General features: G+C 48.0%; 1 protein-coding gene across 9 annotated transcripts in view; it reads right to left on the bottom strand.

The window, feature by feature from the left end:
* The window catches only part of KCNMA1 (potassium calcium-activated channel subfamily M alpha 1), a 736,798-nt gene that overhangs the window by 497,326 nt on the left and 227,120 nt on the right, over positions 1-12,352 (bottom strand). The window lies entirely within an intron of this gene.

Raw genomic sequence — 12,352 nt, 5'->3', positions numbered from 1 at the left:
TATAAAAATTATTAGTATCAGTAATATTTTGCAGTCTTCATACTAAATTTTTGTACTAAATTTTACACGTACAGCATATCTCAATTTGGACTGGCCATATTTCAAGTGATCAATACCCACCTGGGGTTAGTGGCTCCCACGCTGGACAGCCACGTCCAGAGCTTCTCCAGCCCATGCAGGCTCAGCCAGCCCACGGGCATCCCCAGGGAAGAACAAGCAGCCATCCGTTTATGAAAGGTACACACATCGCCATCAGCTCTCCAGGGCAGTCTGTCATTCACTGCAAGACTCTACATGGCATCTGACTCTAATGGTTCTAGATGGGCATCTCCAAGTTTCCCCACCCCCGATCGCCATCATCATGATGACGTCAGCACAAGATCGAGGCCCTAAAGGAGAGCGTTTCCTGGTGCGGCAAATCTTGTGCCTCTGGCCAATCTACCTGTGGGTCCATCTCCAAACTGAGAGGGTGACCTCAGCAGTGAGGGTGGAGACGGCACCTACATAGCCACTTGAGCACTCCCAGGTTAAGCCAATAATAAACACGTGCCTGCGTGGAAATCGGGAAGTGTGTGAGCAGGACTGAGGCAAGCAGTGGTTGCCATGGAAACCAGGCAGCCTCACTCCAGACTCTACCTTGGAGAGGTAGAGCCCCTTGGAGAGGCGTTGTCCCTGTACCTATGGAAACCTATGGAAACCTTCCAAATGGTCCCATTATGATGAAACATTAAAGAGGGAATGGCTACATACCTGTTCTCTCCATCGTCATATCCACCTTTTGTCCTGGGTATTACCCAAAGGAACAGAAACTAAAACCATCCTTGCCTCAGAGATAAATGCCTGGAGGGCATCGAGGTAAGACAATAGGGGTGAGGTGGCCCCCAAAACGGAAGCAATAAACCACTCCAGCTGTCCACCATAGGAAGTGCTTGGCTAGACAAATGGTCACGGCTTCAGGGGTTTACCATCTTTCCAACCTGACTGAGAACTCCTCCTATAAGGCGAATCCCTGGAATGATCTCTTCCCAGAGTCATGTGTCTTTGGGACGGTCCAATGTATTCTTTCACACAGTCATTCATTCCTTCACTCATTCATGAATGAGAAGCACCATGGTACGGTGGCAAGAGTCTAGGCCATCAGGTCACAGGAACCCAGGTTTAAATTCCAGTTCTGATGCTTACTGGATGTGTGGTCTTTCCTAAGTTATTTTTAAAAATCCTTGTAAATCAACTATACTTCAATTAAGAATTAGTTTTTTAAAAGTCTTTGTGCCTTGGTTTTCTCATCTGTAACATGGCAATGAGAACAGAATAATGTTTGTCACTTGTCTTCCATATGGTCATAATCAACGCCTTTAGATACTGACTTACAACTCTTTTTCCCTAGACTGTGAGCTCCCTGAATATTCAAACAATATCTCATTCCATTTTGATCATTAACAACTACCTAGCAGAGTGCCTGGTACTTCCAGATACTCAATAATATCACTTGAACGAAGAAGTGACGAAGTGTTTTCCCTCTCTTAATTTCATTCTCACAGCAATCTGGTTCAGGATTATTTTAGCCCACTGCAAGACAAAGGGGATTATAATATTAAAATACATGCTTCCGGGCTTCCCTGGTGGCGCAGTGGTTGAGAGTCCGCCTGCCGATGCAGGGCACACGGGTTCGTGCCCTGGTCCGGAAGGATGCCGCGTGCTGCGGAGCGGCTGGGCCCATGAGCCATGGCCGCTGGGCCTGCGCGTCTGGAGCCTGTGCTCCGTCCGCAGCGGGAGAAGCCGCAACAGTGAGAGGCCCGTGTACCGCAAAAAAATAAAATAAAATAAAATAAAAACACATGCTTCCTATTCTCAAGGTATTTACCGTTTACTGTATTTGTTTAACAAACAATTTATATAATATTTAGTGTGTGCCAGCTACTGTTCTAACCACCTTATAGATATCAGCTCACTGAATCCTCATAGTAATCCTACAAAATAGGAGCTGTCTGTACAACTGCCACTGGCCCAGGGTTACATTAGTACACGGCAGACCAAAAGTCAAGTTCGACCAGCTTGGCTCTACAGCCAGGGTTCTCAACCACGTGGGTGATGCCTTTAATAGGGCACACAGGTCACCTGCACAAGTGTATGTGAATAGTGTATGAGTGGTGAGTTACAGAGGAGGGGAAGACCCCACACTGCATCTTAAAGAGTAGTAGGATTTGAACACACAAGAACACTGGAGAAGAGAGGGAAGGCTGTATGGAAAGAGACTGGGGGCCAGATGATGGTCAGCTCTGACCATCTGCATAAGGAGTTTGGGCTTCAGGCATGAGATGCCACTGAAAGTCTCTGAGCCATGGGGGAACCTAAGCAAAGCTGGCTTCAGGGAGAGTTCATCTGACAATGGCATGCAAGGGGGACTAAAGGGAGGAGATGGAGCAAATGGGGAGTGTGACACAGCAGCTGTTATAATGGGTCAAGGAAGAGGTCACAGGGTCTAAACCAGGACAATGGAGGCAGAAGCATGGAGGGCAAATCCACAGGACGTGGCTACTGCTATGATGTTAAGATGTCTGTATCAGTTTCCCACCAAATCATTCAAATTAGAAAGAAGTTCTAGGGAGCACTCACTGGACACGTCCCCAGCCACCCAGAGTGGCACAGGGGCAGCTTGTGAAGGTGAAACATGGGGCTCTCCTAAGCAGTGCCTGGAAATGTAGGCTGAGCTCTTCCCATTTGTATGCAGCTGGTTACTGAAGCCAAGATGGCCAATTCAATCGTGACAAAGAACCCTAGCCACCTCAAAGGTGAAAGACAGCCTGGTACCTCAAACTGCAGTCCTGTCTGTTACAGTGCCCTGTCAGTCACCTCCCCAGAATCTCAACCCAGCCCGGGCCTTACAGCGAACGGAGCTTTCTGTTCCAATTCCCATCACACCAGAAGGGAAGGAGCAGGAACTGAGGAATGGGCGAGGAGTGCGGGGGTGACTTATGGCTCAAGAACATGATGTGTCAGCCTTCTCCCAAGATCTACCAACTGTCTGAAATCCTCTATCCAGCCACAGTGTTGCAGGAATTCACAGAGAAGGTTCTCTTCTACATCAGAACGAAACAGATGCCAGAGAATGCCATACTAGGTAGACTCATAAAACTGGTACAGAGAACTTTGCTCTGACAAAAGCTAGACTCTTCCTTATTATTTATCTATCATATTTGAAGGCTTGGAATCCCATTTTCATCTTGATGGAGGCAATAAAAGCTCAGCAAACTTTTATGGCCCCCAGGACGAAGCTGAGGACTCTACCGCTGTTCCCACCCAGCAACGCTTACAGACTTCTCAGTTCAAGTCAGGGCAGAAATTGCTTTTGGTCAGAGGCAAAATGTAGTTTATCTTTGCAAGCATAGCCATTAAAATGTGAGCATGAACACCTGAAGAGATAAAACATAAAGGGAGAAAACAGGAAGAAAAAGAAGGTGAGGCTTCTGAAGCAAGAGAGGAAATGATGGCAGAAGAGCCCCCCACCAGAAGCTTTTTACGGTGCAGGGGGAGTGGGATGTGGAGAAAGGCATCTTCAGAGATGGCGAGGACGGAACCCCGGGAGTGGGCCGAGGGGAAAGCTTTGCAGAGAGAGGGCTGTGAGCGACCTGTGCTCTGTGCTGAGGGTTTTGAGAGGAGACCTAATAAATGGGAAAATTGTGCTTGCATTTCTGTTTGTCTGTAGGATCACTGTGGATCTGAAATCTACCCCCTCCCACTTCTCCAAACACTAAAGAAAGTCTCCAGATGGAAAAATCTGAAGTCAGGCTGCAATATGAAGAAAAAGAAGAAGTCTCATCCAGGAAGCTGACAACTTGCTGCTCCTCTGAGATCTCATCTATGGAGCTAGGGTATCAAATACTACACAGAGTCAGGAAACATGGGTTCTTGACCATTTGCTGCTTGGGACTGACTGACCGTGGACAAGCCTCACTTAAATCACCCATAAAGTAAACTTTAGGGAAAATGATCGAGAACAGAGATAACTAAGGCAGAATAAGGCAGAAATAACACTGGTACTGCCACCCTCCAAGCCATTGCTCATGGCAGACATCACTAATCAATCACAGCATTCTGTAGAGCAGTAGCCCCAATTACTCTGTTGCTGAGCCTTGAATCTTCAGTAAAGCATCCTCAGTAACCACTACTGATTAATCGCAATGGGCCCTGGAGATGGAACCTATTCACCATCCCTCTTCTAATCCTTGAACACCACAGCTATAAAATGCTGCATGTCACACGTATTCTCATTATGGATACCTTTAACTAAGGTCTGTCTCTTTCCTTTTCTCCTTGGTCTTTTTTCCAAGCCCTAGCAACCAAGACTAAGAAGGAAAAAACTGGCTGGAAGGCCCTTCCATTAAACCCATGTCTGAAGCTCCGAAAGTGACCCTGTGCATTCTTCTTAGACCTCTTTACCTTAGGTTCCCTCATTCTGCTAAAAAGCTCCTCCTGGGGCCAATGTCCCCTCTATCCTCTTACGGATTTCATCAAGGTAGAGAATTCTCTTCCTTTTCAAATGCTTCGAGATGACTGAAGAAAAGACAGCCTGGGGAAGTTCAAAGACATTTATTACCCTCAGTTCTTTTGAAAATTATTAAAGAGCCCAGAGTTAGAAATTCAGATTTCCTCCAAATCCCCGAGAACAAACATCTCACTTGTAAGTGGCTTAATGTGTCTGTTTCACATACACAAAATTACCTTTCAGGAAAGCAGACTGTTTTTCATGTCATTTTTCATCTCTAAAATATACCTCCTCTGGCAAAAGGACCGGGATTCAAGGGCTGACAAAATCTACGGCAGAAATAATTAACACCAGAGGCCGTGTCTAAAAGAGAGTTAAATGAAAGAGAAGGGGTTACTTATCTATTTCTGTTCTCTGGATCTGGATCTCTCCATCGTAACCCAGGGAAGAAGAATTGGATCTTTCGAGGCTGGAAGGGTGGTTTGCTGAACTGCCTCTACGAGGCTGGTCTGTTGGAGAGAACCCTGAGTCCCCGGCACAGTAACTCCCTCTGGTCCAGGGAGCTATGAAAATCTGCTTCAGCCCTGAAACTTTCTAGGAAAAATCTACTTGTTTGCATATCAGGCACAGATACAAGAAACAATGATGTTTAGTCATTTAGCATTCAAGGAAGGGCTCAGTCCTAACTCCCAAGGATATGGACAGTCTTTGCTTAAATCACGTTCATCAAACTGGAAACACTTGAAATAGGCAGCAAATTGAGGGCTTGTTGTGGTTGTTTTTCAAGTTCATCTAAGAAGTCCACCTGAAATAAAGCTTCATTTGGGGGAAACTCTGCAACATCAAACCCACTAATACGCACAGTATTCACACCTTTGCTGTACATTTGGGGGTTAGCCTGGAAGCTCCCACCGGCCCCCTGGGTACATCAGTTACCTTGCTCCCAAAGTAAAAAATGACTCCTACCATGGTAACGTTTCCTTGCTCCACAACCCCTCCTGGGGGCCTCTGCCAGTCCCTATTTTATATAAACGTGCCTCTTATGAAACGTTTACAGGTACGAAGAGATGGAGCTCCTTCTGACCAGAAGAGGAACAGACTTTGCAAGAACTCCGAGACTTTCTCCAACAGCACTTCCATCAAAGTGATGCAAACAGCAAAGGACAGAGGCCATATCTCAACCAGGGTCGCCCCAAGCAGAGGCTGCTCAATCGGAAAGTAGGCTCTTCAAGCCGATTCTGGTGCCAGTGGGGTTACCAAGTCAAAATGTGATCCCCTCAGAGGTTTCTGACTATCTGAAGATGGCTCAAGGAGGGGCATCCAAGACTGAAATGATGTAAAAGAAGCCAACTTCTCCAGGGAGGAACTGGCCCTTTAGGATGTGACCCCTCCTCCTAAGGCACCCTTCCTCCTGCTCAACTCCATGGTTACAGGCCCTGCTCCTGCTGCCAGATGCTTCCCTTCTCTGCATATGGAGATGCACCTGGAAAGGAGTCCAGGAGGAAAAGAATCACAGGAGACAAATGACAGGCAGAGGCCTAATGACACAAGGAGAGTTTATGTTTTTATTTTAAATGAAACGCAAAGCCAGGGGAGAGCCAGGCAGGATCGGTCCTTGACTATTTCCTGCATCTCTCCAGGTGCTCTAGCAGCTAAGAAAGAACTATTCTTTCTCCTTTTGCAGCTCTCCCAGTGCCTAGCACATTGCCAAGGGCACCACAGGTCTGAGATAGACCCTTGCTGCCTTTGCTGACTGAAGGACAGTAGAGGGAATGAGAAAACACAGAAACATTTTGGACTCAAGGGAACAGACTATTGCTACTCCCTCGTTTTATCCACAGACACATCAAAACCTTAAAAGGGAATGGACTTGTCCAAGGTCACCAGAAATGTCACGACAGAGCCCGGATTAAGAATGCAGTTTTCTGGGACTTCCCTGGTGGAGCAGTGGTTAAGAATCCACCTGCCAATGCAGGGGGCATGGGTTCGATCCCTGATCCGGGAAGATCCCACATGCTGTGGAGCAACTAAGCCCGTGTGCCACAACTACTGAGACTATGCTCTAGAGGCCACGAGTCACAACTACTGAGCCTGCGTGCCACAACTACTGAAGCCAGTGCGCCTAGAGCCCATGCTCCACAACAGGAGAAGCCACCGCAATGAGAAGCCTGAGCACCACAATGAAGAGTAGCCCCCACTCGCCACAACTAGAGAAAGCCCGCACGCAGCAACGAAGGCCCAATGCAGCCAAAAAATAAAAATTAAAAAAACATTATTAAAGAAAAAAACACAGTTTTCTGCAGATCACGGTTTCTCAGATGAAAGGAAGCGATGGTCACCTCTGCTCTCATATCCCAAATTGATCTTGAACACCATCACCAATCCCCAAGGCCCAGATTGACACACTGTGTGAAGCTAGGTGAGTAAACTCCTTTCCTTCTTTCTGATGATCTAAGCTTTCTTCCTGCAGAGGTCGAAGATGACCAAGAAACCAAGCCGCCTCATGGCAGCTTCCCCGGGAGCCCACGCAGGGGTCTGTGGGATTAAGCAGCCCCTGCAATCAGCTGCTCCCCCTTCACAGGAAGTTATTTGTCACCCCTGGGCCATAAGCCCAGGCAGAAGGTTGAGTGCCGGACTAGTAGAATTAACTCCAGATAGATCTCGCATGACAAAGAAGAAGAATGGTCTGGCCCCCTCCCAATGGGATTCCACACCCCTCGCCTTCCTGTGCAAGTTGGGGACCAGAGGCTAACACGCCCAGCAGCCTCATGTGGGAGCCGGCAGCCTCTGCCCTGTGAAATGCCCCTTTTTTGTCATTTGGCCTCCGTTTCAAGCTATTTTTAGTGTAAGCAAAGCCAAAATTTGAGGGATGCTGATGTGGGAACAGGGCATTGTCTTCCTCTCTCCCTTTCAATGAGCGGCTCCCTGTTTCCCTTAGGACAGCTGCTTCCTCAACAGCCACCAGGAAATGAAGGGAGAAAAAAATGCTGAAAAGAGAAAAATGGGGAAAAGCCTCTTCACTAAAGCAGTCTGGGAAGGTGATGGTTTCTCAACCCTTCAGATTAATTCTCTGGATCCTGGCTTCTCTACAGGTACAAGAAAGCAGCATATGCCCAGTCCATTTACTGTCCCGATTAACCCACCTCCAACAAACAAGGAAGGCCCAGAGGTCTGCTTGCCCCGGAAGGAGGCACGTACGGTTTACAGGTAACCCGGATGTCCCCAGGAAAGATCTGTGTCCCCAGAGGCTTGTGAAGCAGGAACCAAGCTTCCACTCAGGCCCCTGGATCCTCAGCTTTGTTGTGCCTTCCATGTCAGCACGGGGCCAATTTTATGAACTACAATTAATTAGACGAGCAGAAAGATAGCCCTGGTGCTTAAGAGGCCTGGGTGCATTTAATTGTTTTCAAGTGCCCTAATTTCCTAAAGAAAGACAGAGAAGCAAATGTCCTGTCCTAGTTCCCTCACTACTCAAACACACGGGAACATTTTCTGCAATAAAATTTTTAGGGCAAATGGTGGATTTCTGTTGTTGTCATTCTTCTCAAGTAGTTGTTTTTCTGGAAAAAGCCTCATTCTGTACCTAAAAATAAGGCTTTTAGTGTACGAATTTGGGGTGTTTGGGGCCTGGAGGCACGAGTCAGTCTGCCTCCTCCTAAACATGGCCTAGTAAATAAACTTGGAAGCATCAGCTCGCCTGTGGTCCCAAGTGTGACTTGCCAAGCACGTGCTTCCCGGCAACGACAATGGCTGGTAACTTTGTCATCATCATCATCATCTGTTTTTGAGTCTCCCTGTTAAACAAACTTCTTCACAGCTGAAGTGGAGGCTCCAAGGAGAGTCTCAGTCCACAAGGATGTTTTTCTGACAAATAGGGGCTGCTAAACCACCAGCGTTCCCCGAAGGCCCCGGGGGAAAAGCTAGGCGAGAAAAGTGTCCCAGCCCAAGATGGTGGGCCCCAAATACAGGTGTTCCGTTTCCTACAAAGCCTCCAGGGGGCACCAGCTTTTACTGGCTGGGAGAGGGAGGGCGAGGGAGGGAGGGAGGGAGGGAGAGAGTTAGTTTAACATTAGTCATATAATGTTAAACTCAGGTCCCTTGTGTCCAGTAGCAGGAAGACACAGGATATATGATCAGGATTAGAAGACCTGGGCCGCCAGGCCTGTCCAAGGATGGATGGAGAGATCACGGACTCTGATTTATCACCAAACTACTTCAAAAACCTTGCCGCCCAGAAGCACTGTAGCAAAATGCAACGTAACATTTTCACTTTCAACACCTGGGATGATTTCACTTTACAGATTTCGCTAGAAGAACCAATATGTGTCCAGTGACTTGAATAGCGTCTGACACCTCGCAGGTGCTCCAGGAATGTCTGAAGAAACGGATGAATGGCTCAGAGGAGATGCCTGGCACGTACAGTAGAACCTGTGTCCTTATCTTCCGGTGACTTAACGCACTTCCTTGCACCCTTCCAACGGATTTGTGGTTGCTGCCTGCCAGAATGGACATTAAAGACATCTCCCCACATCAGAGGGTGCTGACGTGCCCTCTGAAACCAGCCCTGTGTTTGTCAGTCTCACCCCACATCCAGGGATGACTGGATACGGGAACCAGAGTGAGTACACTTGACCCTCTTTCCACAAGATTCATCTGTCATACTGCCAGGGTGTTTCCTGTGACACACGTGCCTACAATGTACAGCTCCCAGGGAAAGCCCAGCCAGCCCTCCGGCCCCGCCAGCTCACGACAGCTATATGCAGTGAGAATTTCCCGGCCGACTGGGCAATGGTAAGAGCCAGCTTCAGAAACGGCAGAGCCTGAATTGTGTGCATGGCCCAAACATCATCAGCTGGCTGGACCCAAACCTGGATCCTGGGATACTCAGACCCCTTTCAGATGGCCACGCCCAGCGGTAGCTCAGCACTCTGAGACGACATCTGAGGTTTGGGGAGGTCTAAGGGCTGCCACAGGAAAGGGTTTATCCTCCACTCCCTACCCCTGTGTGTCTCCATACCAGCACGTTTCCTCCATGACACGGTGACTAGGCTCACTCAATAATAACAAAAGTAATAACAACAAATGTTTATTAAGCGCTAACCACGTAACAGGCACTATTCTGAACACTTCATATATGTCGATGAATCAAACCCTCCTAACGACATTAAGAGGCAGGGACTATTATTATGCTCATTCAACACATGAGGAAACTGAGGCACCAAAATGAAGCAACTAGCCCAGAGGAAAAGCCCTACAGAGTGGCAGAGGTGGGATTCAGCAGAATGACTGTAGAAGCTGGGTTCCTAACTGCCCTGCCGTACCACACACAGCAGCCCTCCACGGGCCAAGGCATCCCTTCCCAAGGATGCACGTCCCAGGGAGAGAGGAAAAGCAGGAGCTGGCGATCTGGGGATGCTAAGTGCTCCATCTATCCTTCTTGTTGGTTCCAATCAAATGAGACACCAGACCAGATGGAGAGCAAAAGACTAAAAGCCCCAGTTCAGATGACGCTGGATCAGCCATGGGCAGGACTCTTATCTCCCAGCCCAGACAGAGAAGCTGAAACAGAGTGAACAGAGACAAGGGAAAGCCCTGGGGGTCCTGCCTTATTCATCGGGCATCCACTGTCCGGGTGCTACATTCAGTTCTGTGTGCCAGGGAACACCAATGAAGTTACGTGGGTTGGGTGGATGAGTGGCCATAGATGGATAAGGAAACAAACGGATGAGACAGAAGAACAAAACAGACACCCACTCCCAGCAAACTCCCCAGAGGAGAGAAGCAGCAGCAGCCTAAGTAGGGGGTTGACCTGGCCAACCCCATACTTGCCACCAGAGGCCGTGGGAGCCAGGGATGAACAGCCGGGACGAAGCAAGGTGCTCCTGTGCCAGGAGGCTCTTCATCTCTCCAGAACCTGTGCCAGGAGGCTCTTCCTCTCTCCAGAACCCTGCGGGGATTGACTTCTGAAACTCTCCTTCATTCTCACGGCGGGAGGCCAGAGGAGCCAACCCCCCAGCTAGTAAAATTAACAGCTGCTCTTCACAGAATATGCCGGAGAAGCTGGCACACAGAGCATATGGCCTGCAGACCGGAAGCACAGCCCGGCAGCTGGCACGGCTGAGGCACCTGGCCTGCAGGTCTGGATCGGGGTGTCTTCCATGGTAGGCACTAGACGCTGGGCTACCGGGCGGGGCCTGGGGGACACTGACTGCAGGGGACGCAGGCAGGTGGAGGGGGAGGCAGAACGTGACCCTGCTAGAGAATTCCCAGACACATTCCACTGACCTTGGGAAGGGGAAATTCCTATGCTGAGCCAGCTGTGGAATTTGGGGGGCCACCTGGCTCTGGCCTCTGTGTCCCCATCTCTACCGTATCATTTAGTTGAGCTTGTGGAAGTAAATGTAGAGGGTCTCCGTAAGAAGGGGCTAGATGGTACATTTCATCCACTGCCTTGAATCATGGGAACAAGTCCTGTTGGCCACTTACACTGGCCAGTCACAGAGCGGAAGGGGAACGTGAAGATCCGGATTGGGAGTTGGCAAATGCATTCTGTTTCAGGACCACACAGTGACTATTTTGGGGCGGCATATTTTGGACTCTGTGGATACTACTCAATTCTGCTGCCGTAGTGCATTGCAAAAGCAGCCACAGACAATATGTAAATGAGAACATGGCTGCGGCCCAATAAAACTGTGTTTGTGAACACTGAAATTTGATTTCACATAATTTTCACATATCAGAGAACATGCTTTAGATTATTTTAAAAAAACATTTAAAAATGTAAAAACCATCGTGAGCTTGTGAGCTGTATAATACAGGCAGTGAGCCAGATTTGGCCCATGGGTTACTGTTTGACAATCCCTGGGCTGGTTAAATGTTTCCCAAAGTGTGTCCTTTGTGATGCCCACAGACGTTTCATGGGGAAAGGGTTCCTGGTAAAACAGGAGTGGGAAATGCTGGGCCAAAGTCTTTCTGCTTTCTTACTGCAGGACTTCTTCAAGACTCACACGCTGATACACACTGGACAATCTCAAAATGGGGATGAGAAACAAAGTCTGTTCAACTTCCAGGCAAGCATTTTTATTCTGGAGCGTCTCTGACATCTTAGTTTTCTGAATAACCCAACTAAAGCCACGAGGATGAAGTCTGACCAACCGTCAGCAACGGCGCCACCAAATGAGATCCTGCCTCTCTCTGACCATCTCCAGTGACAGGCAGCTCACTACCTACCATGGGTTCCAGCTGAATTCAAGTGACTTCTCTGACTCGTTTTCTCACTCCATGATGCTGGGTCCCAGGTAACAAATCTAGTGCAATCTAGTGCGCCTTTCATCAAAGACAAACTTTCACGTTTAATAATATAAATAAAGCATACCTTCTTTGATTTACTGATTCATACCCCAAATATAAACTCTATTTATGCACAGGATAAAATGAAGAGCCATTATTAAGTCCTGGGAGGGGGTGGATTACCACTCGGTTCCTTTAAAAGAAGTCTCACTTAGGAGAGTTAAAATAAACTCAAACGATCTCAAATTTATTCCCAACTGCACATAAAGCAGGATCTACCTGTTCACTATAGAGGCATTCTTAGTAAAAATACAGGCCCATGCAACTATGATCTTTCTGCTACATAGGGCATCATCATCTGCAGGGGATATAGACATTTTATGTAGATTTGCCTAAAATGTAAAAAAAAAAAAAGGGAGGGGGAAAGGGAAGGGAGCAGAGGTGAGGAAGAGAGAGTGAGATGGAAATGTGAGGTATGTGTGAATTTGCAACCAGGCACCACTGAAAACAAAAAGTAGAGGATGCTAATGAGAACTGTCACCAGCACCAGGAGGCACCTAAAGAGAGAAACAAAGT

This window comes from Tursiops truncatus, chromosome 16 (assembly GCF_011762595.2).
Source record: "Tursiops truncatus isolate mTurTru1 chromosome 16, mTurTru1.mat.Y, whole genome shotgun sequence".
In the NCBI taxonomy this organism is placed as follows: domain Eukaryota; kingdom Metazoa; phylum Chordata; class Mammalia; order Artiodactyla; family Delphinidae; genus Tursiops; species Tursiops truncatus.
Note: the sequence above shows the minus strand (reverse complement) of the source record. Positions and strands in the feature narration are given on the sequence as shown.